This window comes from Rhinatrema bivittatum, unplaced genomic scaffold (assembly GCF_901001135.1).
Source record: "Rhinatrema bivittatum unplaced genomic scaffold, aRhiBiv1.1, whole genome shotgun sequence".
Lineage (NCBI taxonomy): Eukaryota > Metazoa > Chordata > Amphibia > Gymnophiona > Rhinatrematidae > Rhinatrema > Rhinatrema bivittatum.
In genome coordinates this window covers 15678-40821 of record NW_021820328.1, presented here as the reverse complement: position 1 = coordinate 40821, position 25144 = coordinate 15678, and the positions used below count along the sequence as shown (strand labels likewise).

Below are 25144 nucleotides of genomic sequence, written 5' to 3'. Positions count from 1 at the left end.
ATAGCAATAAAATATAAATACATAACTAAAACCAATCGCAATCAGAGCAGAATGCACCTAACTGTATGATATCTTAAATAAAATGAAGATCCATGCAGCTGGAGGAGAGAGTCTGCTTGGAGTTCCTTCCAGAGAGAGGTCTGCAATAAATGTAAGTGAAGAACTAGTTCCGAGTGGCTCACCTCATGGAGAGCAGCTGCCTTTTTAGGAAGCTTTTGGAGATTTTTTAGGTGACTTTTCTTTTGGTTTTGGGAGGAAGATTATCCCTGCCCACCCTTCCTGCCCAGGAGTGGGGAAAGAGAGTTTTGTTCCCCTGCTGTGTTGCTTTTTGGGACTTTGTTTAAAACTAAATTTTAAAACCTCTTGCTGAATTGCAGTGTTCTTGTGCCCTAAGCTATGAGTCCCAAAATTAGACAACTTCCAAGCAGAAAGATCCAGCTAACAGCTGGGAAGAGAGTTGGGAGCGTAAAAGGATTTCACCTTGAGACCCTCCTACAGGAATCTTTACCCCTGGAAGAGAAAAGGCTGAGAGGATCGGCGTCATTTGAAAACCACCTGTGACCTCAGGTACTTCATTTTCCTTTTTGGAAGGGGGACTGTATTCCACCCTGGAAGCCTTATTCTCCTAACACTGGATGAGAGAATCTATAACACTGAGGGACACTTACACAGATTAAGCTGAATTTGGAGCTGATACTGGACTTGGATGAAACAGTGAGGAAATCTCTCAGGTGTCAGCTTATAGCCAATGAAGAAGTCACACAGTAGATTCTGTGTTGGAACACTCATCCCAGGTGTCCCATCTGATTTATTGGCACTTAAATCCATCAAATTTACCTTCTGAGACAAAACCCCTAACTGTGCCTTGGGCGTTAGAAATTTACCCTTCCCTGCTTCTCAGAGAATCCAGCTTGGGCGTTTTGCACAACTTTGATTGGGCTTAGCCCCAGGACTGAATGTGACCCTCCCACTTTCTCAGCATACACTAGAAGAGGGGCTACAGCATATTTTAAATAACTTTAGGTGATATGGTACTACTATGCTCTCTTTAGCTCTAATCTCCCTCACTGTTTAGCAAATGCTGATTTTGATTTTTGGCATTTAGTTTTGGTGTTGTGTAACTTATTTCTCTTCCTCTCCCCCTGCTCTCCTGAGGTTAACAATCCAAACCAGTTATGAATATAAAGGAAAACCTGTCCCTCACTCTGATTTGGTTGCTTCTTAATAGATAAGCAACATGCAATCTATGTGAGGTCAATATCAGTATTTGCTAGGACTGCATCTCAGATGATCTAAAAACTACAAAGCTTCTGGGCACCATTCTCCTCCCACCCCAAAATAAAATCCTGAAGTCAGTCCTGTTTAACTAATATGTAACTCCAACTTGGGGTACATAAAATGTAACCAAATTAAGTACTGGTGAAGAAAAGCTGAAACCTATTAACTGGCTACTGGGTTCTGGGAAACGGTGGCTGAGCAATTTAAATAGTGGGCCATGCTCGAGGCAATCTCTTTACTGGACAGGGGAATATTCCCCTCCCCCTTGGTTTCCTTCTCTGACTGACACACAGCAACGAATAGCCTTCACCTCAGGCAAACCCAACCCAAAATGTGCTCAGTCCAAACTGAATTGGTGGTTCCAATTTGCCAGCTGTCACGGTTGTGCAGGCTGGCTATGGGATTTCCCCCAGCAGGAGCAGGGCCAGACTCTGGGACAAGGCTCGACTGGATCTTCTGCCTGGACCAGCTACCTCCCCCTCGAGTTGAGCCCTCAGGTTCTAGTAGCCAACTGGAATTAGCTGGAACAGGAAACACAGCTGGTACTAGAGGCATAGCCTGGAGCTGGAGACACCGCTGATACTGAAGACAGGCTGGGCTGGAGACAAGGGCTAGAATCAGAGATAAAGCCTGGAGCAGGAAACACGGATCTTGAAGGCAGGCAGGACTGGAGACATGCAGGGCTAAAGTGGATGCAAAGGCTGGGACTGTAGACAGGGACTGGAATATGAAACAAGGCCTAGGACTGAAGACAAGATTATAATTGGAGACAAGGCTGTGACAACAAGGACTGGACAGGACAGGACAAGACTAGGACTGGATCACAGGAACTAAGAAACACAAACAGATTGTTGCATAGGAGGTTCCCGCCGCGGGCCCTTTAAAGGTTTCACTGATATGCGCGCGCCTAGGGAGGGGCACGGCGCTGCCGGCGGCATCTCTCCGCGAACTCTGCGGAGAGGCCTGGCGGATAGAGGCATCATGGCTGGAGGTCCCGGGAAGTGGAGCAGGGCCGGAGGTGCTGGCGGGAGTCTGAGGTCGGGACCAGCGGTCCACCACCACCAGCAACGAGCAGCTGAAGCCTAAAGCTTGTGTAGAAAGATGAGAGCTTGTGTTACGCTCGCGGGTGGCGAGCGTAACACAAGTGACTTCCCACCGACCCCATTCTCCGATCAGTTGTAGTCAAGATCCTTCCAGGGGCTCTGTCAAGAAGCTAGGCTAGGCCATAAGCCAAGCAGATTATTGAAACATTTATTTCCATGAAGTAAGTGGTATTAACAGGCCTATTACTTGCCTATAGCACTCATACAACCTTCTTGAACAGCTCTGGAAATCCAGTGAACCAACAAAACATACCATAAACCAGCCACAAGCATGTCATACTCCCTAGCTACATTACCTCTATATTCATATGTAATCCCTGGGTTGGAAAACCCAGATAATGAACCCCAAGGCACACAATAAAGTTCAGGCCCTATTTGTAAAACTCTCTAAAGTGTTGATAAATCTGAGGTTCTAGGGTTCCGTGTGTATGTGTGTGGGGAGCTCAGTTTTAATAATTACACTGCCTCTTAAGTCCCTTATAAACAGCACTAATGATCTCCAACAGTCTATAGAAGAAATAAATTGTGCTGAAAACTGAGTGGTTTCCAACTTAACTTTACTGCTGGTTGATAACATGGATGAAAAAGTTTTTTACAGCTTTTTGATAGCAAATCCAATTATTTACAGGTTGAAATTAATAAACTTGTGACCTTACTCTTCCGGTAAAATTCTTAAGAATGTAATAACCAGCTCCTTAATGGTTTAGCTCTTTCACCTTTCCACTGAATCAGATTGAAAAAAAAGGGTAAACTTTCTCCCAGTTTTCCAAATTTGCCTGAAAATTCTTTCCACCTGATAGAAATTTAGTCCAATTACTTAACAGAGTGAAAAGTCCCAATTCTCATACCTTTCTGTAGTCTTCCTAGTAGTACCAAGTTAGCAGTCTCCTCCCATGTGACACTTGAGTCAGATGTGAAAATATTACTGAAAGATACCTTCTTTCTAGCAATGGATGTGAATCCATTCCTCTGCAATGACACAGCTTCTTCCCAGGTTCTTTCTAGGTGAAAGACACCTCTCCCTCAGAATATACAAAAATCAGAGTCCCTGGGCCCTAGGGCTCCTAGTCAGTAAAGACACAGACATCATTCCTAATGTAAAAGGGGTATCAAAAGAGAGAAAATAAGGGGGGAGAAACATCCTTCTCCAGAAATGAAAGGTCTCCAAAACTCTGGACCAAAATTAGGGTTAAGAAACTGTTTCCACTTCATTACCCAGATCTCTGTGAAGAAGACACTCGGAGTTCTTTTCCCAGAAAATTAAACAAAAAAGTGGGACTGTTCAGACAGGGCTGTCCCACAGTAGTGCAACACAAGAAAAATTGTACTAAGAATCCACACCCTAAGATGGTGGCAAGGGTTTATAAAGGCTCAAGAATATACCATCTCTTTCTCCCACAAGCGGGAGCTCAGACCACAACCTCTATTCACTAAATCTCTCTCTATCTCCCCATGATCTTGGTTCACTCCTTCTGGCAAAGAAACCAAGGGTTCCTTAAACATGTATAGTCTACAGGTGACATCTCTTCATAGCACTACTACTATTGCTGCTACTACTATTTATCATTCCTAAAGCCCCCAGTCTACTTTTGCATGCTCACACACAAAACATCTACCTACAGTGTCCACTGGAAGGGACTTATAAAGGAAGAAATTATAACTCCTAAGTTAATTTTCTAAATTATTTTCAACAAAACTCATGGGATCTTTGTGAGCCCAACCCTGGATGCATACAGCTCCTAGTACCTTGACAAGTCAGACAAAGATAGTAACTGTATAAGACAGTTGCATAATAATCAAAGTCCATCGTTGTTGTGAGCGCAATATATATAGCAAGATCTCCACACAACAAGAATCCCGAAGAGTTACAAGATTCATAATGGAGCTATAATGCTACAGGGTTTGTGAAACAGCACAGAAAAAAGATGGAACAAGGACCAACAGTCGAGGGCTAAAAGATGATCAGTCAAGGTGGTTGCTTGAGGCTTGGCTCACTCCTGAAGTGACTCAATGAGAGAGAGAGAGAGAGAGAGAGAGACTGAGTAGCACTGATTTAACAAGAGCCCAGTCAATCCCTGCAAAACCTCCTGAAGCAACAACGTTATTATCATGATTTCTACAGCGCATACCGGACGTACGCAGCGCTGTTCAGATTCAGATACGTGGATAGTCTTTACTCCTGGGGAATTTACAATCTAATCAAGACAGACAAACTGAACACAACAAAAAGAAACAATTACAAGGCTTTGAGTTCCCAGTAATTTATTTGTCCAATAAATAAAGAGTCTTCCTTCAACCAAGTTAATGTACTAAACTACAGCAGATTGCAGATACTCAAAAATAATGCACATTTTACATCATCATATGTTACTAGTGGTTATTCTACTATTGGCAGGACACGAAACATTGCATGTGTGAGACATTTGGAAATTAAAAATGTTTCTATGCCAACAAGCAACTTCAGACTGATCTCTTCCTGTTTTCCCTTCCAGAGGACAGTGTCTCAAAAAACACAGAAAAAAGTTGCAGCATTGAAACAAGCACCATAATCATTCAAATATATTCAAATACACCCCACCTACACCTGACAAGGTGATTTGGCTACTTGGCATGAACAAGCTGTTCAATTTTTATTTATGTATTTTTTTTTAACAACCATCTCTAATAAACATTTATCAGAAGTGAGGAGACCCTGGTGACTTTCAAGTTAGTAACAGCTGCGAGATATGTTACCTTGTATGGGATGAAGCAAAGTTTAACAATTCTGCCTGTCCAAACTAGTGCAAAATGACATCTTTCATACCATAAGAGGCATCACTTACACTTACTGTCTTGATAGAAATCATCTCAGTGTTCATATTTCAAAGCAATATAGCTATATATACTCTCCCCTATTTTACAGTGCCTCCCAACTTACCTTAGCCTAGTGACTGCAGCACAGTCTCCAGCCGGAGGTCATGCATCACCACTCCTTCCTGATTCCTGCAATCATGGATCCTAAATCCAGCCACTAGGGGGTCAATACTGTGCGATGACTAGGTCTGTCCACCAGGGGTTGCAAACATTGCCTCCTCAGCACACCAGCCCTAGTCAACCCAGGGAGCTGAAGATCTGAGCTGGGAGCTGAAGAGGGTCTGGCAGCTTTATACGTTTTGGAGGCCTTTATATTTATTTATATTCTGCTTTTCGGCACTTCAAGGATCACATTCAGGTACATGAGGTATTTCCCTTTCCTCAGAGAGTTGGTGGCCCTTCCATGTTCAGGGCTTCCAGCCCAATCAAAAGTTGACTTCTCACGCACATATTTATTTATTTATTTATTTATCTATTTATTTATTTATTTATTTGTAGATTTTTATATACCGTTGTTTGGTACTGGCTTTCACAACAGTTTACAGGTATAACAACAATACATATAAAGGCTTACAGGTGTAACGATAGAACATATAGTGGATTACAATCTGTGATCAATACAGTGGTTTATAGTTAAAAACATTGGAGTTTACAAATTGTGGAAATAGCAATAAAACAAACAGTAAATAATAATGAAAAAGGTAATATAAAATATAAAATGTTATGCAATTACTATAAAAATATGATTGTGTGAATGCATCAGGGAAGGTGAGGTGAAAGAGAAATTAAGCGGAGACTAGATTAATTTGCTTTCCTGGTTAATTAAGGGAAAAGGGGATCGGATCTTCAAGAAACAAAAGATCACTAAGAGCTATTGAACTTATTTACTGTATACAGTTTGTTCTGGTTTGTTCGAAGGACTGAGGCTGGAGAGTTTGTTAGGTGGTAATTGTGTTTGTGCAGTTTATCCTATGCCGTCTCTATAGGTTTGTTGGAACAGCCAAGTTTTGAGGAGTTTTTTAAACTGTTTTATATTGCTCTGCAGCCTTACGTTTTCGGGTAGAGTATTCCATGGGGTCGGGCCAGCCATTGAGATCGCTCTCTCCCGTACCAAAGTGAGTTTGTCTGCTGCTATTGTGGGGACTGCTAAGGCCTTATTTGCTGATCTCGTGTTACGCCGTGGTGTGTGTAACTGGATTACATCATTTAGCCATTCGACTTCCTTCCCATATATTGTTTTGTGGAGAATGGAGAGTACTTTGAACTCTATCCATTTGTCAATGGGAAGCAAGTGAAGTGCTTTTAAGATGGGGGTGATGTGTTCCGTTTTTTAATGACCAGTAAGGATTCTAGCTGCTGCGTTCTGTAAAATTTGGAGCGGGCGAGTAGTTGATTTGGGTAGGCCTAAAAGCAGAGAGTTACAGTAATCAAAGCTTGTAAAGATCAGGGATTGTAGTATGGTTCTAAAGTCAGTTTGGTTTAGCAGTGGTTTTAATCGTTTAAGTATTAAAAGCTTGTTGAAGCCTTCTTTGATCTTTGTGGATATGTGTTTTTTGAGATTTAATTCTGGATCTATCCGTATACCAAGATCCTTCACTTTGTCACTTAGTTTGATGATAGTATTGTTGATTTGCATGATGTTGTCTGTGTTGAGTGTCAACGTTTTTCTTTGAAGGAGTATGCATTCTGTCTTGTCCATGTTGAGACAGAGTCTCATTTGGTTTAGGAGGCTTTTTATGTCATTGAGATATGTGGTTGAGAGTTTGAATGCTTTCTCTAGTGTGCCTGTCTCCGGTATGATTAGTTGGATGTCATCAGCATAAATGAAGTATGTGATGCCAAGACCAGAAAGGAGCTGATATAATGGGAGGAGATAGATATTAAACAGTGTGGCTGATAAGGCTGAGCCTTGTGGGACTCCGGTTTCTAGCGGTATTGACTCTGATTTGGAATTATTAATATTTACTTGAAATGATCTGTTATGGAGAAAGGATGTGAACCAGTCTAATGTTGTCCCAACCAGGCCTATTTCAGCTAATGTGTGTATCAGACATTTATGGTCAACCATGTCGAAGGCGGCGGATAGATCTAGCAATATGAGGAGGTAATGTTGGCCATTATCGAAGCCTCTTATAGTCGTATCTGATAGGGCGAAGAGTAAGGTTTATGTGCTGTAGTGTTTCCGGAAACCATGTTGCACTGGGTATAGTATGTTATTCTGTTCTAAATGCTCATTGAGTTGTTTAAGTACTACCTTTTCGGTTAGTTTGGCGAGAAGGGATAGATTTGAGATGGGTCGATAATTATTAAGATCTGTAGGATCTAGATTCTTTTTTTTTTTTTTTAAATGGGTTTGATTATAGCGATTTTTAGAGTGTCTGGTAATGCACCTTCTTCTAAAGATTTGTTTATGATGTTTGTGATAACTGGGGTGATGGTATGTGATATTTCTTTTAGGGTGTGAATTGGGATTTTATCGAGATCATGGTAGGCAGGGTTTAGGGATTTAATTAGGCCTTCAATTTCTGTGGTTGAGATGGATTCAAAGGTGGATCATGGAGTTACATCTTCTCATCATTCTTGGGCTGATGCAATAAAGTATGCTCAGCCTAGCACACAGGTTTACACAAGTTTGAAGGTGCATTCTGGACTCACTAGACTAGCCCCTGATGCAATAAGGAAATTAACACGTCCAAAACGCGTGCCCAAACAAATGCATAGCCGATAGCGCCCAACACATGTAAATTCCATATAGATGAGGCTATTAGCTATTACCCCTCGATGCAGAAAATTGCCAGACCCCCAACACACATTTTTTAATGTGGAAAATTTAACTCCAGCCCTTGAGGTGGGGTAAAGTCAATCTGCGAGTAAAGGGCTCATGAGAAATTTAAAAATACTGTCCTCTGTGGTTCCTTCCTACTTAGTATCACTGGTACACTTAAATTTACTGATTGCAGTGTTGAAAAATAAATGTATATTAGCTTAATTTAAAAAAAATATTCTTCTGGATGCATAATTTAGATGCCCATAGCAAGGAATGCTTAGCTATGGACGTCTTCAGCAACCTCAGCAAAATCGGCCAGAAGAAGTGGGATAAAAACAGACGCTCATATTGAGCTTCCATTGCAGGTGTGGGCACCCAATGCATTTGAGCGCTAAGGATGCACAATTCTCCCTTAGCACGTCCTTTTTTAAGCAGTCTCTCATTTGAATACTGCAACGGGGGTCCAGGGGAAATTGCTGTGCGCACGTTAGGAAAACAGGCACTCAATTCGAGCGCCCTTTTATAATGCGCATCTTACTGCATCAGCCCCTGTATGTCATGAGAACAGAAAGGAAGTAGGGATTCAAGGCAGAGGCCACGGTGCCCCTTCATTTGCAGCCTGCAGGTCCTGTTCTCCTTTATAATCATAGCAATGACCCTCCAACTATGGCACACTTCACACCGTGATGAAATGCTCCTTTTTACTGGGCCACAGAGCTCAGTAGTCAGTTCCCAGCCCCAGACAGTCCAAGGAATGGGTGCTGGATCTAGGAATTGCACTCAGGTCCCTTGCCAAGGAAAGCTATTGTGCTAAAATCACAACAGATGCTTTTGCGGTAAGTACCACAATTGTTGCAATTCCTACCTACAACCACTAACACTGGAGTGGAGAGAGAGAGAGAGAGAAATTAGATTTGTACAATGTTCTCTCAACCTAGCTTGATGTTACCCAGGTAGAGCGTACATCAAGCTAGGTTGATAGAACTTTGTACAAATGTCATCTTTGTGTGTTTCCTCACTCCGAAGGACATCAATCTTCACAAGAGTGTACTGTTCTGTTCGTACGTCTCACACTGAATGTCAAAGTGGCCCCTAACCCTTACACTACTACTTAAACCTCACCTCCAGTTACTAGATGGGCCTCTAACAACTAGAATGCCCCTCTCTCTCTCTCTCTCCCTCTCCTTTATAAAGCCAGCCCATGCAGCAGGACAATAAGTTTCACACCCATACAGAAGAGATGGGTCTCAGCCATTCTAGAACTCAGGGAAGCTCAAACACCTTTATCGTAAACTTCCACTCAGAGATAAAATCAAGTGCACATTATCTCATGAGCAAAATACACCCAGCATTTCTCTGTCAATGGAGCCTTGATTCTACATTTTTCAGTATCTCAAGCACACTAAATATTTTCTGTCTACCTAAGTGAAGTAGAACCTAGGCAACAGTTGACCTTCATTGCTGCACAGATTTAATCCCCCTGCTTTCCCATCTTTGTAATGTAATCATATCCTTGATGGAGCCGAGTGGCAGGGCATTGACCCCCCCTCACTATCATATCATATAGATTCTCAGTCTCAGCCCAAACGCTAAGGAGGGGATCATCCTCAGCCCATGGCTCAAATCTCACACTTAAGTTTCGGCTAAAAGGCCAAGAAACACAAGTTTGTGCTTTCAACTTTTCAATACTACTGGAGAGCCGACCTTCCATTTGTGTAACCCTAAAGTCATTCAATAATAGTAATTCCAGTTCGGAAATTATACATCCAAGAATGCTCTCCTGTGCACCCTCATTTTGCTCAGGATTCACAAGTTCACCTGCATGCCTTTGCCATCAAAGTTCACTCTTGAGTTAGATCAACAGAAGACATGAGTTGAGAAAAACACCACTATATGACCTGTTGCAGAACCAGTCCTTCCTGATCAGGAAACCCCAGTGAGGTAACAGAACAAGAATCACAAATATAACCTGGCATTCTGGGCAGAGCTTCATACTGCTGAAAATCATGTACTATTATTTTTGGGCTGCTCACAAAAGCACGATTAATTGCTGGGTTGGGCAATGCCTGACCACTAATGAACTAACAGGGCTTTGCCTTAGTTCCTCCAGGTGGCCTATAATGTGCTAAAAATGCTCACCCCATGTTTGGTGCCTCTCCACAACCTCCTGTGAGCATCTTCTGTCATCTGCTGATTTCTTGCAGCATTAAGGCCTCCATTCTTTCAGCTTCAGAGGCTTATTAGAAATAAATAAATCATGTACAAGAGAAAGAGTTGACTATCCAACAAGATTTGGCTGAGAAAAAAAAAATCTCTCAAAATCTTAGCCGTTTTCCACAGGTCAGGACTTTTGCAGAATTTTTGTCAACATTGTTTAACCTGAATGCTAAAATCAGATATGCAAGGCATTAGGTGCTTGCGCTGTCAGAAAGATACAGTCGTTGGTCACATGCATATTTTGATTGGACATACAGTTAAAACTGTAAACCTATAATCATGACAGAGGATTTTGTGGAATGCTTCACCACACAGCAGATGCATCCCAGGCAAAAAGTCTACCAAGAAGCCCATTGCTCTCTTAGAGGAAGTCTTCATTCAATCTCCAGACCATGCGCTCACTATGTAACTTGTAAAAAATAAAGGGCTAAGGGAGCAATGGAAGTTTATAGTCTACAAGTTATCGGAAATATAACTATATTGACAAGAACAAAATTATAACCAAAATAGACTGCAAATGGCTGCCCTCCCTTTTTTTTTTTGTTAATATTTTGTGATTCCTATAAGAGATATTTTAAAATCAAATTACAATGAAACGAAAATTCAGTTTCGGGTCCCTTAGTGTCCTAGGCACAGCTGCTAAATCACTCTGTGCTAAATAAAAACACTACACCCTTATTAATGATAGGGTTGCTTTTCTGGCAGTTGCTGTTTTTCCTTAAACACTACAGCTCCAAAGTAAGGCACTGTTATAAAAACACACAAATAAGGAGAAAAATGCAATTCAGATATAGTTTTAAACTCCAAAATGCTCCACTTACTTTCAAAACAAAATGCAGGCCGCACGGATAGCAAAATACATGAATTGAAAGAAAGTCACTATTTAAAACCTTACTACAGCACTGACAGTTTGCAGCTAAACTCTTGGAAAACAAAAATTTCCATGCTCAAGGCAAAATTTTACCAGCCTGTATGCTAAATTCCACCTTGGCTTTTAATGGCTAGAGCTTTTAGCTGAGAGAAATGCTGAAGGTGCGCCCACAAATGGAAACTTGAATCGGTAAAACTAGACTGACTTTATTTTCTTGCACTGGTTGCGGGCTCGAGAGAAAAGAAACACGCATAACCCATATCTTATCTGGAGATTACAGCCACAAGGCACTGTTTGAGAAGGAAACGGGGGTAAACAGGCTAGTGATTTTCCTGGATTGCTACAGTAATTATTTGTAGCTAGAAATAACGCTTCAGAATAAGTGCCGCCACCTCGCCATGCCGGACTTTCAAAAGCAATCCCTGGATGTAATGCGAAGTACTGGGAGATATGCGTGAGCGGTCTATAACTGGACAGGCATTGTTTTTTTTTTTTACTAGAAAGTGCCTCAGCTGCCCTGTCTTGACTGGCACACTTGTTAAAACTGCAGCACCGATCTATTGCAGGCAGCAGCGGTCCTTTTTATTATGCTTCATATTTAAACGATTCGAATTGTATTTGATTTTTTTTTTTAAGTTGGACAAAACAACTGGTGAAAGATCGGGAAAAGCAATTTAGCAGAAGATTTCAAGTGCACTTTTTTTTTCGCGCCCCCTGGAAATATACGCTGCTCTGAGTATTAAAAACAAGCAAACCACCACCACCACCACTAAAAGTGGAGCGATCAAGGAAAAAGGTAAGCTTACCTGTTGATTTTCTGGGCGAATGCCCTTCTCTCTGCACTGGACAAGGAGGCCATAGGGAGGGGAGGGGATGGTGGCAGCCGATTGTGTGCAGAGAGGGCACGCTCTGACGGTGAGCTCTAACCGAGCCCGGGCTGTCAGCAATTCCGGGCAGAAACTTCCGCATTTTCACCTTCCCAGCAAGGGGGAGGGCCTGGCCGGCGCCGCTGTTGACAGCTCACTGCTCTCGCCACGAGGGCCTGGCTCGTGGCTGACAAACCCGGCCGGCCCCGCGCGCTCGCAGCCTCCCTCCGGGGGGGGGGCTCGGTGGGCTGCGTTCAGACCCACGTGCCGGACCCGTGGCAGCCCCGTCTCAGGGCGGAGGATATTCGGCCCGCCGTGACAGATAACGGATAACGAAAGAAAAAGGGCAAAACAATACGGTGGAACTGGCTGACTTCCTAATTTGTGTTTTCATTTACAGACTTATTGTTCGGACTTCCTAAAGCAAGAAAGACTCTATAAAAGGTGCATGGTCTATTTTTCTGTACTTCCAAAAAATGTAAATTCAGCCGAGACCCTGCTCGCCCGTTTCCACAGGATGATGATGAATGAGCAATTAGCTTCCTTTCGAATGTGCATCTGAAACGACCTCAAACCCGCTTCCTGCCTCTCTAAAATCTGGTGGCATTTACGGGACAGCCCGAGTGTGCTTTGCAAACTTCAGCAAGAACGGAAAACCCGTAAGCATTGCCAAACTGGGTCAGACCTCCATAATCCAGCCGTCTCTTGACAGTGACACGCAGCGGGTCTTTGCAGGAAGTGTAGGAGAAACAGGGCGGCAGACTTGCAGGCAGGTTACAGCAGGCTGCTGCCTTCCCTCCATCATTGTTCAGCATGCTGCCTTTACCTTCAGCAGCCTCCACCTTGGACTATGAACTTCATCTGTTGGTAGCCTCTTTTCATCAATAGTAGTAAATAGTAAATACTGGATGCTGGGTGGGATTTAAGTCTGGCTTGAGGCCAGCCAGCAGGTTAAAACCAAAGATGAACCTTTTTCATTTTTCATCTGGCAATTTCCTCCTGGTCCTTTGTACTTCCAGCTCAGTCTTAAATAGGGCTAAGTGTTAATTCGAAACTACCTAGGGATTTCTCTCCTTTTTATATCAAAATCCCCCACTCTCAGCATACCTAGTTATTGCAGTGATGGTCCTGGGTCAGGGGCATGCTCTAGGCCACCTTCTCGAACCTTGCAATTATGGGGCCTGAATTTGACCACCGGGTGATGAACATGAGTCATATACCCCCCCCCCCCCCGGGGGTTGTGAATGCTGCCTCTGCAGCATCTCAGCCCCCAACTCACGTATTGAGCCAGGGACCTTCTGCAGGGCCCTGAGACACCAAACCAGCTCCAAGAATGACTTCTTCAGCGTCCTTTGAACTTTAGCCTACCCTGCTTGACAGTCCTGCTTCTAGCAGTGGGTTTTGTCTGCTGGTTGCTCACCCCAGCCCTCTAACAGGCTGATGCAATATCATTGCGTAAAAAGCATGCATCCAAACTGGGCGCACGTTTATTGAACACACACACACACACATCCACCTCTCCCGGGCGCTCGATACAATAGGCAAATGAGCTGTCGCGCAATGGATAATTTGTGCGTCCCGAGCACTCTGCATTGGGCGCCCGGGAGAGTGGCTGTGCGTCCACATCAGCTTGGCCAGAGCTCTCTCCCCACCCCCCAGCAGCACTGTTCCTGATTAGTCCTTTTTACTGAGACTCGTCAGTGAAAGGACCAATCCCCTTTCAGGACAGCCTTCTAACATGTGACAGTGAATGGATCAATTGGCAGAAAATGAAGGAGTGAATAAATTAATATTCAGTGCTTGACACTTAATTTTAATTTATTCACTCCTTCAAACAGACCAGAAATTGGGAATGTTGCGTTTTGTGGTTCCTCCTACTGTATCGCAATGATGCTAATAGGAGGAACCACAGAAAGCAGGATTTTTTTTTTTTTGTTGTTGAGCCCTTGAGCATGGCATAATTCTGCTTTCTGTGGTTCCTCCTCTTTAGTATCGTGACAATACTAATAGGAGAAATCACAGAAAGGAGGAATTTGGGGAGCCCTTGAGTGCAGCATGCTTTAATGCAGGGGTCGGGAACCCATGGCTCGCGAGCCAGATATGGCTCTTTTGAGGGCTGCATCTGGCTCGCAGACAAGTGTCGCCACACTTTCCCGCTGACCCAGCTGCTCCCTGGTCCTCCTCCGCCCGGGCGGAACGCGGCAGGACAGCTGGAGTCAGCGGCACCGGCGTGCTCTCTTCTTCCCGCCCCCCCCCCCCCCCCGCGGCCCGGAAGAGGAAGTGGAGAGTATCGGGTGCCTGCGCGGCAAGAAGAGGCCACGCTAGTGCGCTCGGCATCGGCCCGAACACATGCTCGCATCGGCAAACACATGCTCGCTCATTCACACTCTCTCTCCCCCACCCCGGGAACTCGCGGCAGCAGCAGCCTCCTCCCAACACTAACCTCTTCATTTTCAGCCCAGGCAGAGTCCCATCGGCCGCGGTTGAACCTCTTCATTTTCCTCCGAGCCGCGCTGCAGTCTTCTTTTCTTCGGGCCGATGCCGAGCGCACTAGCGTGGCCTCTTCTTGCTGCGCAGGCACCCGATACTCTCCACTTCCTCTTCCGGGCCGCGGGGTGGGGGGGGGCTGTGTGTGTGTGAGTGAGAGATTGCATGTATGTGAATGATTGAGAGCTTGTACATGTGAAAGAGAGTATGTGTGTGATTGAGAGCCTGCCTGTGAGAGAGAGAGAGCATGAATGTAAGTTTACCATTGGGAACCTGTATGTGTAAGTTTGTGATTGAAAACCTGTTTGTGTGAAAGAGTATGTGTGTATGATTGAGATCCTTTGTGTGTGAGAGAAATCATGTGTATGTATGATTAAGAGCCTGTGTGTATAAGTAAGAGAGAGATCATGTGTGTCTGTGTGTGATTGAGAGCTGGATTAGGTGATGGAGCATGCGAGTATGTGATTGAGAGCCTGTGTTTAAATGAGAGAGAGAGACCATGTGTGTCTGTGTGTGATTGAGAGCTGATTTAGGTGAGGGAGCATGTGAGTATGTGATTGAGAGCCTGTGTTTAAATGAGAGAGAGAGACCATGTGTGTCTGTGTGTGATTGAGAGCTGATTTAGGTGAGGGAGCATGTGAGTATGTGATTAAGAGCCTGTGTGTAAATGAGAGAAAGAGAGGACATGTTTGTAAGCATGTGAATGAGAGTCTGTGTGTGAGAGAAAAAGACAGCACGTATGTGTGTGATTGAAAGCCTGTGTGTGTGTGTGTAAGCGTGAAAAGATAGACAGCATGTGTGTAAATGTGTAATTAAGAGCCTATATAAGTGAGAGAGAAAAAACATGTGTATATGTGAGGACTAAGTGCATGTGTGTATAGGTGTGTCATTGAGAGCCAGTGTGAGAGAGAGCGCTGGTATGTGACTGAGAGAGAAGAAAGTTCCAAGCAAACCACCCCGCCTCCTGCTAATTCAGAACAATCTCAGGACACCTGGATATCAAACGTTCCCAGGTATGCAGAGCAAAAAAAATTTTATATCCTTATTATTTTTCATTACTGGGTCTTTGTGTCTGCTATTTTTGAAATATTTTGTTGGTATCTGGAAATGTTTTATATAAGTTTTTAATTATTGGATATTCCACTCATCAGCTGTTTCGAAATATGTTATTTTTGTTAGTACAGTTTTACTGCTGATGATTTTATATTTCTTGATTTGTTTTATAAGGATGGGTGATGTTTCTTTTTTTCCTTTGTTACACTGCATTCAGAGACTCTGGCTTGTTGCAGTTTCCAATTCATTTTTTTCTGCATGCTTCTTGTTATGCGTTTTGGTCTCTTTATTCTATGTTAGGTGAGGGACAGCACGTGATTCAGGTGAGGTTTTCTGCTGGCGTGTAGTTTCTGTGTAGGACTCTATAGCAGCCTGACTTGGTCCGTTTTCCTAATAGGAGATGTATTGGTGTCTTAAGGCCTGGTGTAATATTTTCAGAGACTTATTTTACTTTAAAAGTGTGATCTTACATAAAATGCACACATTTACTTGTATTTAGTTTTAAACATATTGTATGGCTCTCATGGAATTACATTTTAAAATATGTGGCGTTTATGGCTCTCTCAGCCAAAAAGGTTCCTGACCCCTGCTTTAATGTCTGCTCCTGGGCAGGTGTTAAATTTGTCACATTAAAATGGGCCCCTTGGCCTTGTGGCAATTTTTGGCATTGCAGGGTAATAGCTAATAGCCTCATCTACATGGAATTTGCATATGATGAGCTCGATTGGAAACATATATTGGATGTGCTGATTCCATACTGCATCCGGTGTAAGTCTAGCGCGTCCAAAATGCGCATCCAACCATGTGTTAAGCGGCGCACAGTGCAATTCAGTCCTTGTTGGTTGTTGCCTGGATATAAATCCACTTTTCTTCATTCTCCTCTGTAAATTACAAAAGGACAGTTTAAGAGGCTGTGAGTCTGGGGGCATATAGGCCCTAGAAGCTTTGCTATTTTCAGTGCTCTGAGATGCAGTCTGAACACATTGGTCTTGCCTATCATATCTAGAAAAGTCCAGAAGCTGAGTTGGCAAAGCATGAACCTCCTTTTTCCCCTTCTCCTGCTCTTATTTTTCCCTTTCCTTCCTTCTTCCCTACTCTATCTTCTCCTCCTATTCTCCCCTCCCATCCTTAGCTCTGTTTGCCACTGTTCTCAGTCTGACAGTTTGAATTATTAGCTTCAAGCAGAATGGAAAATGACAGGAGAGAAGGAAAATTTACATTGAATGCAAACTTATCCCTCACTTTCCAAAAATCCACCAAAATAAAAATATCATTTGCTAAACAGTGCAGAAAAGAGAGTTAATCAGTACAGTGTCAGATATCTGTTATCTACTTTTTCTTTTTTTTAAATAATTTTTATTCAGCAAAGTGCACAAAACATATGATGACATATGACAATATCAATAAACTGCAAGTTATAAGCTAAAGTACAATGTAAAATAATACCAATCAATATCAAAATACCCTAAGTGCACTTAACCGCCCTTTTCTGTTAACCCCCCATTCATATCTCCCCCATTCACATAACCTTCCATCCACATCCACTAAACCACATTAATATGCCCACATCCAAACTCAAGCTGCTTTGGGGAAGGCGTGGGAGAGGGGCTGGTCCGTCCGTGTGCAACGCACTGCTCCACTCTCTCTCTACGCCTGCCTCCCCCCTTTCTCTTGCAGAGAACGCCATTTAAGAACAACATCCATTCCTCTTTCAAACCTTCTCCATCCCCTCACGCAAGCTACGTAGGAGGTAATTATCCTGAAGAAACGTAGCTTCCTCTTACTTACATACATTAAGGTTGTAATGAACAGCTTTCTAGCATCAAAGCAAAGGGATAGTTTAAGACATGCTTCTGAATTCCAAAACAGAAATTCTGTCATCCACTCAATGATGGCCACCTCAGGATCCTTTCACCAGTGGGACCGAAAGGCGCGCGCCAGCTGGTGCAAGACCCCTGGCTAAGTTTGTGGCCCTTAGACCTTGTAGCTAATTTTCCAAAGTGGAAACTACCCATGTAATCTTCTCTTTGAAAACTACCACAACCTCCTTTTACTCTGAGTGGCTGAATGAGGCAAAATGCCACCTCCTGTATTTCCTCTTCAGAGCTGTCCCCAACCCTTTTTGCTGCTGCTATTCTAGATGAGCATAGCTACACATCCTGAGGAATGGAGGGACAGATTTCTGTCAGGCTGTTTTAGCCAGGTACATACCTGATTGCACAGATTTGGGCCTTTCAAAATGCAGCTCTCCTCATAAAGCAGGCTCCACTGAGATTTGAACTCAGATTCCTGGATTCAAAGACCAGAGTGCTAACCATTACACCATGGAACCACCACATGTGCCCTGCTGCAGCCTGCCCACCCCACCCCCACCTCTCGCTTTCCGCCCTTTCAAAACAATTAGCCCTCCTTTCTTAAAGGCACCAGGCAACTGCAATCTCATTTTGCAGCTATTCCTTAAGCTTCCTACTCTTCTTCAGTATGGAAGTCTGGACAAGGGAAGCCAGCAAGAGGATTTGTTGGCATGAAGGAGCGGAAAGGCAACAGGTTTCTGTGAGATTTGACTCGGATTGCCATTATACCGTGGAACCACGACATGGGCACCTCCTCTTAAGATGATTAGCGCTCTCATGTCTTGTAGGTACCATAAGGACATAAGATATGCCATACTGAGTCAGGCCAAGGGTCCATCAAAGCCCAGTATCCTGTTTCCGATAATTGCCAATCCAAGTCACAAGTACCCAAACATGAAATAGATCCCATGCTACTAATGCCGTCAAGAAGCAGTGGCTAATTTTGGACTTCTCCACGCATCTGCAATCTCATTTTACTACTATTCCCTAAGCTTTCTGCTATTCTTCAGCATGGAATGCTGGACAAGGAATGTCAGCAGAAGGATTTCTGGGCATCGAGGAGAGAAAAAGCAACAGGTTCCACTCGGATCGCTGGATTCAGAGTCCAGAGTGCTAGCCATTACACCATGGAACCACTCTCTTGCCTGCTTCCTTGAATAGTGCCGTGGTGCATGTTACGTAAGGGCTAGCTACAAACAAGTTGCTCTTACGGTTATTTACACTTCTAGCATGCCAATCAACACCTGCCTTACTCTAAAGCATTTGCTGAATACACCCCTAGCCTGAAAAAGGATTTCTTAACTAATCTCTCAGTCTTTTCTTACTAAGGACGAAGACCAAAGGCGTCATCATCATCCTAGGTGAACTATGAAAAGTTATGCCGAGACCCGGGATTGAACCAGGGACCTTTAGATCTTCAGTCTAACGCTCTCCCAACTGAGCTATCTCGGCTGCTTTGGGGAAGGCGTGGGAGAGGCGCCCGTCCGTCCGCGTGCAACGCACTGCTCCACTCTCTCTCTACGCCTGCCTCCCCCCTTTCTCTTGCAGAGAACGCCATTTAAGAACAACATCCATTCCTCTTTCAAACCTTCTCCATCCCCTCACGCAAGCTACGTAGGAGGTAATTATCCTGAAGAAACGTAGCTTCCTCTTACTTACATACATTAAGGTTGTAATGAACAGCTTTCTAGCATCAAAGCAAAGGGATAGTTTAAGACATGCTTCTGAATTCCAAAACAGAAATTCTGTCATCCACTCAATGATGGCCACCTCAGGATCCTTTCACCAGTGGGACCGAAAGGCGCGCGCCAGCTGGTGCAAGACCCCTGGCTAAGTTTGTGGCCCTTAGACCTTGTAGCTAATTTTCCAAAGTGGAAACTACCCATGTAATCTTCTCTTTGAAAACTACCACAACCTCCTTTTACTCTGAGTGGCTGAATGAGGCAAAATGCCACCTCCTGTATTTCCTCTTCAGAGCTGTCCCCAACCCTTTTTGCTGCTGCTATTCTAGATGAGCATAGCTACACATCCTGAGGAATGGAGGGACAGATTTCTGTCAGGCTGTTTTAGCCAGGTACATACCTGATTGCACAGATTTGGGCCTTTCAAAATGCAGCTCTCCTCATAAAGCAGGCTCCACTGAGATTTGAACTCAGATTCCTGGATTCAAAGACCAGAGTGCTAACCATTACACCATGGAACCACCACATGTGCCCTGCTGCCGCCTGCCCCCACCTCTCACTTTCCGCCCTTTCAAAACAATTAGCCCTCCTTTCTTAAAGGCACCAGGCAACTGCAATCTCATTTTGCAGCTATTCCCTAAGCTTCCTACTCTTCTTCAGTATGGAAGTCTGGACAAGGGAAGCCAGCAAGAGGATTTGTTGGCATGAAGGAGCGGAAAGGCAACAGGTTTCTGTGAGATTTGACTCGGATTGCCATTGTACCGTGGAACCACGACATGGGCACCTCCTCTTAAGATGATTAGCGCTCTCATGTCTTGTAGGTACCATAAGGACATAAGATATGCCATACTGAGTCAGGCCAAGGGTCCATCAAAGCCCAGTATCCTGTTTCCGATAATTGCCAATCCAAGTCACAAGTACCCAAACATGAAATAGATCCCATGCTACTAATGCCGTCAAGAAGCAGTGGCTAATTTTGGACTTCTCCACGCATCTGCAATCTCATTTTACTACTATTCCCTAAGCTTTCTGCTATTCTTCAGCATGGAATGCTGGACAAGGAATGTCAGCAGAAGGATTTCTGGGCATCGAGGAGAGAAAAAGCAACAGGTTCCACCGAGATTTGAACTCGGATCGCTGGATTCAGAGTCCAGAGTGCTAGCCATTACACCATGGAACCACTCTCTTGCCTGCTTCCTTGAATAGTGCCGTGGTGCATGTTACGTAAGGGCTAGCTACAAACAAGTTGCTCTTACGGTTATTTACACTTCTAGCATGCCAATCAACACCTGCCTTACTCTAAAGCATTTGCTGAATACACCCCTAGCCTGAAAAAGGATTTCTTAACTAATCTCTCAGTCTTTTCTTACTAAGGACGAAGACCAAAGGCGTCATCATCATCCTAGGTGAACTATGAAAAGTTATGCCGAGACCCGGGATTGAACCAGGGACCTTTAGATCTTCAGTCTAACGCTCTCCCAACTGAGCTATCTCGGCTGCTTTGGGGAAGGCGTGGGAGAGGCGCCCGTCCGTCCGCGTGCAACGCACTGCTCCACTCTCTCTCTACGCCTGCCTCCCCCCTTTCTCTTGCAGAGAACGCCATTTAAGAACAACATCCATTCCTCTTTCAAACCTTCTCCATCCCCTCACGCAAGCTACGTAGGAGGTAATTATCCTGAAGAAACGTAGCTTCCTCTTACTTACATACATTAAGGTTGTAATGAACAGCTTTCTAGCATCAAAGCAAAGGGATAGTTTAAGACATGCTTCTGAATTCCAAAACAGAAATTCTGTCATCCACTCAATGATGGCCACCTCAGGATCCTTTCACCAGTGGGACCGAAAGGCGCGCGCCAGCTGGTGCAAGACCCCTGGCTAAGTTTGTGGCCCTTAGACCTTGTAGCTAATTTTCCAAAGTGGAAACTACCCATGTAATCTTCTCTTTGAAAACTACCACAACCTCCTTTTACTCTGAGTGGCTGAATGAGGCAAAATGCCACCTCCTGTATTTCCTCTTCAGAGCTGTCCCCAACCCTTTTTGCTGCTGCTATTCTAGATGAGCATAGCTACACATCCTGAGGAATGGAGGGACAGATTTCTGTCAGGCTGTTTTAGCCAGGTACATACCTGATTGCACAGATTTGGGCCTTTCAAAATGCAGCTCTCCTCATAAAGCAGGCTCCACTGAGATTTGAACTCAGATTCCTGGATTCAAAGACCAGAGTGCTAACCATTACACCATGGAACCACCACATGTGCCCTGCTGCCGCCTGCCCACCTCTCACTTTCCGCCCTTTCAAAACAATTAGCCCTCCTTTCTTAAAGGCACCAGGCAACTGCAATCTCATTTTGCAGCTATTCCCTAAGCTTCCTACTCTTCTTCAGTATGGAAGTCTGGACAAGGGAAGCCAGCAAGAGGATTTGTTGGCATGAAGGAGCGGAAAGGCAACAGGTTTCTGTGAGATTTGACTCGGATTGCCATTATACCGTGGAACCACGACATGGGCACCTCCTCTTAAGATGATTAGCGCTCTCATGTCTTGTAGGTACCATAAGGACATAAGATATGCCATACTGAGTCAGGCCAAGGGTCCATCAAAGCCCAGTATCCTGTTTCCGATAATTGCCAATCCAAGTCACAAGTACCCAAACATGAAATAGATCCCATGCTACTAATGCCGTCAAGAAGCAGTGGCTAATTTTGGACTTCTCCACGCATCTGCAATCTCATTTTACTACTATTCCCTAAGCTTTCTGCTATTCTTCAGCAGGGAATGCTGGACAAGGAATGTCAGCAGAAGGATTTCTGGGCATCGAGGAGAGAAAAAGCAACAGGTTCCACCGAGATTTGAACTCGGATCGCTGGATTCAGAGTCCAGAGTGCTAGCCATTACACCATGGAACCACTCTCTTGCCTGCTTCCTTGAATAGTGCCGTGGTGCATGTTACGTAAGGGCTAGCTACAAACAAGTTGCTCTTACGGTTATTTACACTTCTAGCATGCCAATCAACACCTGCCTTACTCTAAAGCATTTGCTGAATACACCCCTAGCCTGAAAAAGGATTTCTTAACTAATCTCTCAGTCTTTTCTTACTAAGGACGAAGACCAAAGGCGTCATCATCATCCTAGGTGAACTATGAAAAGTTATGCCGAGACCCGGGATTGAACCAGGGACCTTTAGATCTTCAGTCTAACGCTCTCCCAACTGAGCTATCTCGGCTGCTTTGGGGAAGGCGTGGGAGAGGCGCCGGTCCGTCCGCGTGCAACGCACTGCTCCACTCTCTCTCTACGCCTGCCTCCCCCCTTTCTCTTGCAGAGAACGCCATTTAAGAACAACATCCATTCCTCTTTCAAACCTTCTCCATCCCCTCACGCAAGCTACGTAGGAGGTAATTATCCTGAAGAAACGTAGCTTCCTCTTACTTACATACATTAAGGTTGTAATGAACAGCTTTCTAGCATCAAAGCAAAGGGATAGTTTAAGACATGCTTCTGAATTCCAAAACAGAAATTCTGTCATCCACTCAATGATGGCCACCTCAGGATCCTTTCACCAGTGGGACCGAAAGGCGCGCGCGCCAGCTGGTGCAAGACCCCTGGCTAAGTTTGTGGCCCTTAGACCTTGTAGCTAATTTTCCAAAGTGGAAACTACCCATGTAATCTTCTCTTTGAAAACTACCACAACCTCCTTTTACTCTGAGTGGCTGAATGAGGCAAAATGCCACCTCCTGTATTTCCTCTTCAGAGCTGTCTCCCCAACCCTTTTTGCTGCTGCTATTCTAGATGAGCACAGCTACACATCCTGAGGAATGGAGGGACAGATTTCTGTCAGGCTGTTTTAGCCAGGTACATACCTGATTGCACAGATTTGGGCCTTTCAAAATGCAGCTCTCCTCATAAAGCAGGCTCCACTGAGATTTGAACTCAGATTCCTGGATTCAAAGACCAGAGTGCTAACCATTACACCATGGAACCACCACATGTGCCCTGCTGCCGCCTGCCCACCCACCTCTCACTTTCCGCCCTTTCAAAACAATTAGCCCTCCTTTCTTAAAGGCACCAGGCAACTGCAATCTCATTTTGCAGCTATTCCCTAAGCTTCCTACTCTTCTTCAGTATGGAAGTCTGGACAAGGGAAGCCAGCAAGAGGATTTGTTGGCATGAAGGAGCGGAAAGGCAACAGGTTTCTGTGAGATTTGACTCGGATTGCCATTGTACCGTGGAACCACGACATGGGCACCTCCTCTTAAGATGATTAGCGCTCTCATGTCTTGTAGGTACCATAAGGACATAAGATATGCCATACTGAGTCAGGCCAAGGGTCCATCAAAGCCCAGTATCCTGTTTCCGATAATTGCCAATCCAAGTCACAAGTACCCAAACATGAAATAGATCCCATGCTACTAATGCCGTCAAGAAGCAGTGGCTAACTTTGGACTTCTCCACGCATCTGCAATCTCATTTTACTACTATTCCCTAAGCTTTCTGCTATTCTTCAGCAGGGAATGCTGGACAAGGAATGTCAGCAGAAGGATTTCTGGGCATCGAGGAGAGAAAAAGCAACAGGTTCCACCGAGATTTGAACTCGGATCGCTGGATTCAGAGTCCAGAGTGCTAGCCATTACACCATGGAACCACTCTCTTGCCTGCTTCCTTGAATAGTGCCGTGGTGCATGTTACGTAAGGGCTAGCTACAAACAAGTTGCTCTTACGGTTATTTACACTTCTAGCATGCCAATCAACACCTGCCTTACTCTAAAGCATTTGCTGAATACACCCCTAGCCTGAAAAAGGATTTCTTAACTAATCTCTCAGTCTTTTCTTACTAAGGACGAAGACCAAAGGCGTCATCATCCTAGGTGAACTATGAAAAGTTATGCCGAGACCCGGGATTGAACCAGGGACCTTTAGATCTTCAGTCTAACGCTCTCCCAACTGAGCTATCTCGGCTGCTTTGGGGAAGGCGTGGGAGAGGCGCCGGTCCGTCCGCGTGCAACGCACTGCTCCACTCTCTCTCTACGCCTGCCTCCCCCCTTTCTCTTGCAGAGAACGCCATTTAAGAACAACATCCATTCCTCTTTCAAACCTTCTCCATCCCCTCACGCAAGCTACGTAGGAGGTAATTATCCTGAAGAAACGTAGCTTCCTCTTACTTACATACATTAAGGTTGTAATGAACAGCTTTCTAGCATCAAAGCAAAGGGATAGTTTAAGACATGCTTCTGAATTCCAAAACAGAAATTCTGTCATCCACTCAATGATGGCCACCTCAGGATCCTTTCACCAGTGGGACCGAAAGGCGCGCGCGCCAGCTGGTGCAAGACCCCTGGCTAAGTTTGTGGCCCTTAGACCTTGTAGCTAATTTTCCAAAGTGGAAACTACCCATGTAATCTTCTCTTTGAAAACTACCACAACCTCCTTTTACTCTGAGTGGCTGAATGAGGCAAAATGCCACCTCCTGTATTTCCTCTTCAGAGCTGTCCCCAACCCTTTTTGCTGCTGCTATTCTAGATGAGCATAGCTACACATCCTGAGGAATGGAGGGACAGATTTCTGTCAGGCTGTTTTAGCCAGGTACATACCTGATTGCACAGATTTGGGCCTTTCAAAATGCAGCTCTCCTCATAAAGCAGGCTCCACTGAGATTTGAACTCAGATTCCTGGATTCAAAGACCAGAGTGCTAACCATTACACCATGGAACCACCACATGTGCCCTGCTGCCCGCCTGCCCCCCACCTCTCACTTTCCGCCCTTTCAAAACAATTAGCCCTCCTTTCTTAAAGGCACCAGGCAACTGCAATCTCATTTTGCAGCTATTCCCTAAGCTTCCTACTCTTCTTCAGTATGGAAGTCTGGACAAGGGAAGCCAGCAAGAGGATTTGTTGGCATGAAGGAGCGGAAAGGCAACAGGTTTCTGTGAGATTTGACTCGGATTGCCATTATACCGTGGAACCACGACATGGGCACCTCCTCTTAAGATGATTAGCGCTCTCATGTCTTGTAGGTACCATAAGGACATAAGATATGCCATACTGAGTCAGGCCAAGGGTCCATCAAAGCCCAGTATCCTGTTTCCGATAATTGCCAATCCAAGTCACAAGTACCCAAACA

At 44.5% G+C, this 25144-nt stretch overlaps 12 non-coding genes across 12 annotated transcripts; all 12 read right to left on the bottom strand.

Moving 5' to 3' along the window:
* Positions 1 to 17755: 17755 nt before the first annotated feature.
* TRNAQ-UUG lies at positions 17756 to 17827 on the bottom strand. The gene has a single exon. It is a non-coding gene; the product is annotated as a tRNA-Gln (tRNA).
* Positions 17828 to 18727: 900 nt separating this feature from the next.
* TRNAF-GAA lies at positions 18728 to 18800 on the bottom strand. The gene has a single exon. It is a non-coding gene; the product is annotated as a tRNA-Phe (tRNA).
* A 679-nt stretch (positions 18801 to 19479) lies between these two features.
* Positions 19480 to 19551, bottom strand: TRNAQ-UUG. Its single transcript has one exon. It is a non-coding gene; the product is annotated as a tRNA-Gln (tRNA).
* A 587-nt stretch (positions 19552 to 20138) lies between these two features.
* On the bottom strand, positions 20139 to 20210 carry TRNAQ-CUG. The gene has a single exon. It is a non-coding gene; the product is annotated as a tRNA-Gln (tRNA).
* A 244-nt stretch (positions 20211 to 20454) lies between these two features.
* On the bottom strand, positions 20455 to 20527 carry TRNAF-GAA. Its single transcript has one exon. It is a non-coding gene; the product is annotated as a tRNA-Phe (tRNA).
* A 679-nt stretch (positions 20528 to 21206) lies between these two features.
* On the bottom strand, positions 21207 to 21278 carry TRNAQ-UUG. Its single transcript has one exon. It is a non-coding gene; the product is annotated as a tRNA-Gln (tRNA).
* A 585-nt stretch (positions 21279 to 21863) lies between these two features.
* TRNAQ-CUG lies at positions 21864 to 21935 on the bottom strand. Its single transcript has one exon. It is a non-coding gene; the product is annotated as a tRNA-Gln (tRNA).
* A 244-nt stretch (positions 21936 to 22179) lies between these two features.
* On the bottom strand, positions 22180 to 22252 carry TRNAF-GAA. Its single transcript has one exon. It is a non-coding gene; the product is annotated as a tRNA-Phe (tRNA).
* A 683-nt stretch (positions 22253 to 22935) lies between these two features.
* TRNAQ-UUG lies at positions 22936 to 23007 on the bottom strand. Its single transcript has one exon. It is a non-coding gene; the product is annotated as a tRNA-Gln (tRNA).
* Positions 23008 to 23596: 589 nt separating this feature from the next.
* On the bottom strand, positions 23597 to 23668 carry TRNAQ-CUG. The gene has a single exon. It is a non-coding gene; the product is annotated as a tRNA-Gln (tRNA).
* Positions 23669 to 23909: 241 nt separating this feature from the next.
* On the bottom strand, positions 23910 to 23982 carry TRNAF-GAA. The gene has a single exon. It is a non-coding gene; the product is annotated as a tRNA-Phe (tRNA).
* A 681-nt stretch (positions 23983 to 24663) lies between these two features.
* On the bottom strand, positions 24664 to 24735 carry TRNAQ-UUG. Its single transcript has one exon. It is a non-coding gene; the product is annotated as a tRNA-Gln (tRNA).
* Between the last annotated feature and the right edge of the window lie 409 nt (positions 24736 to 25144).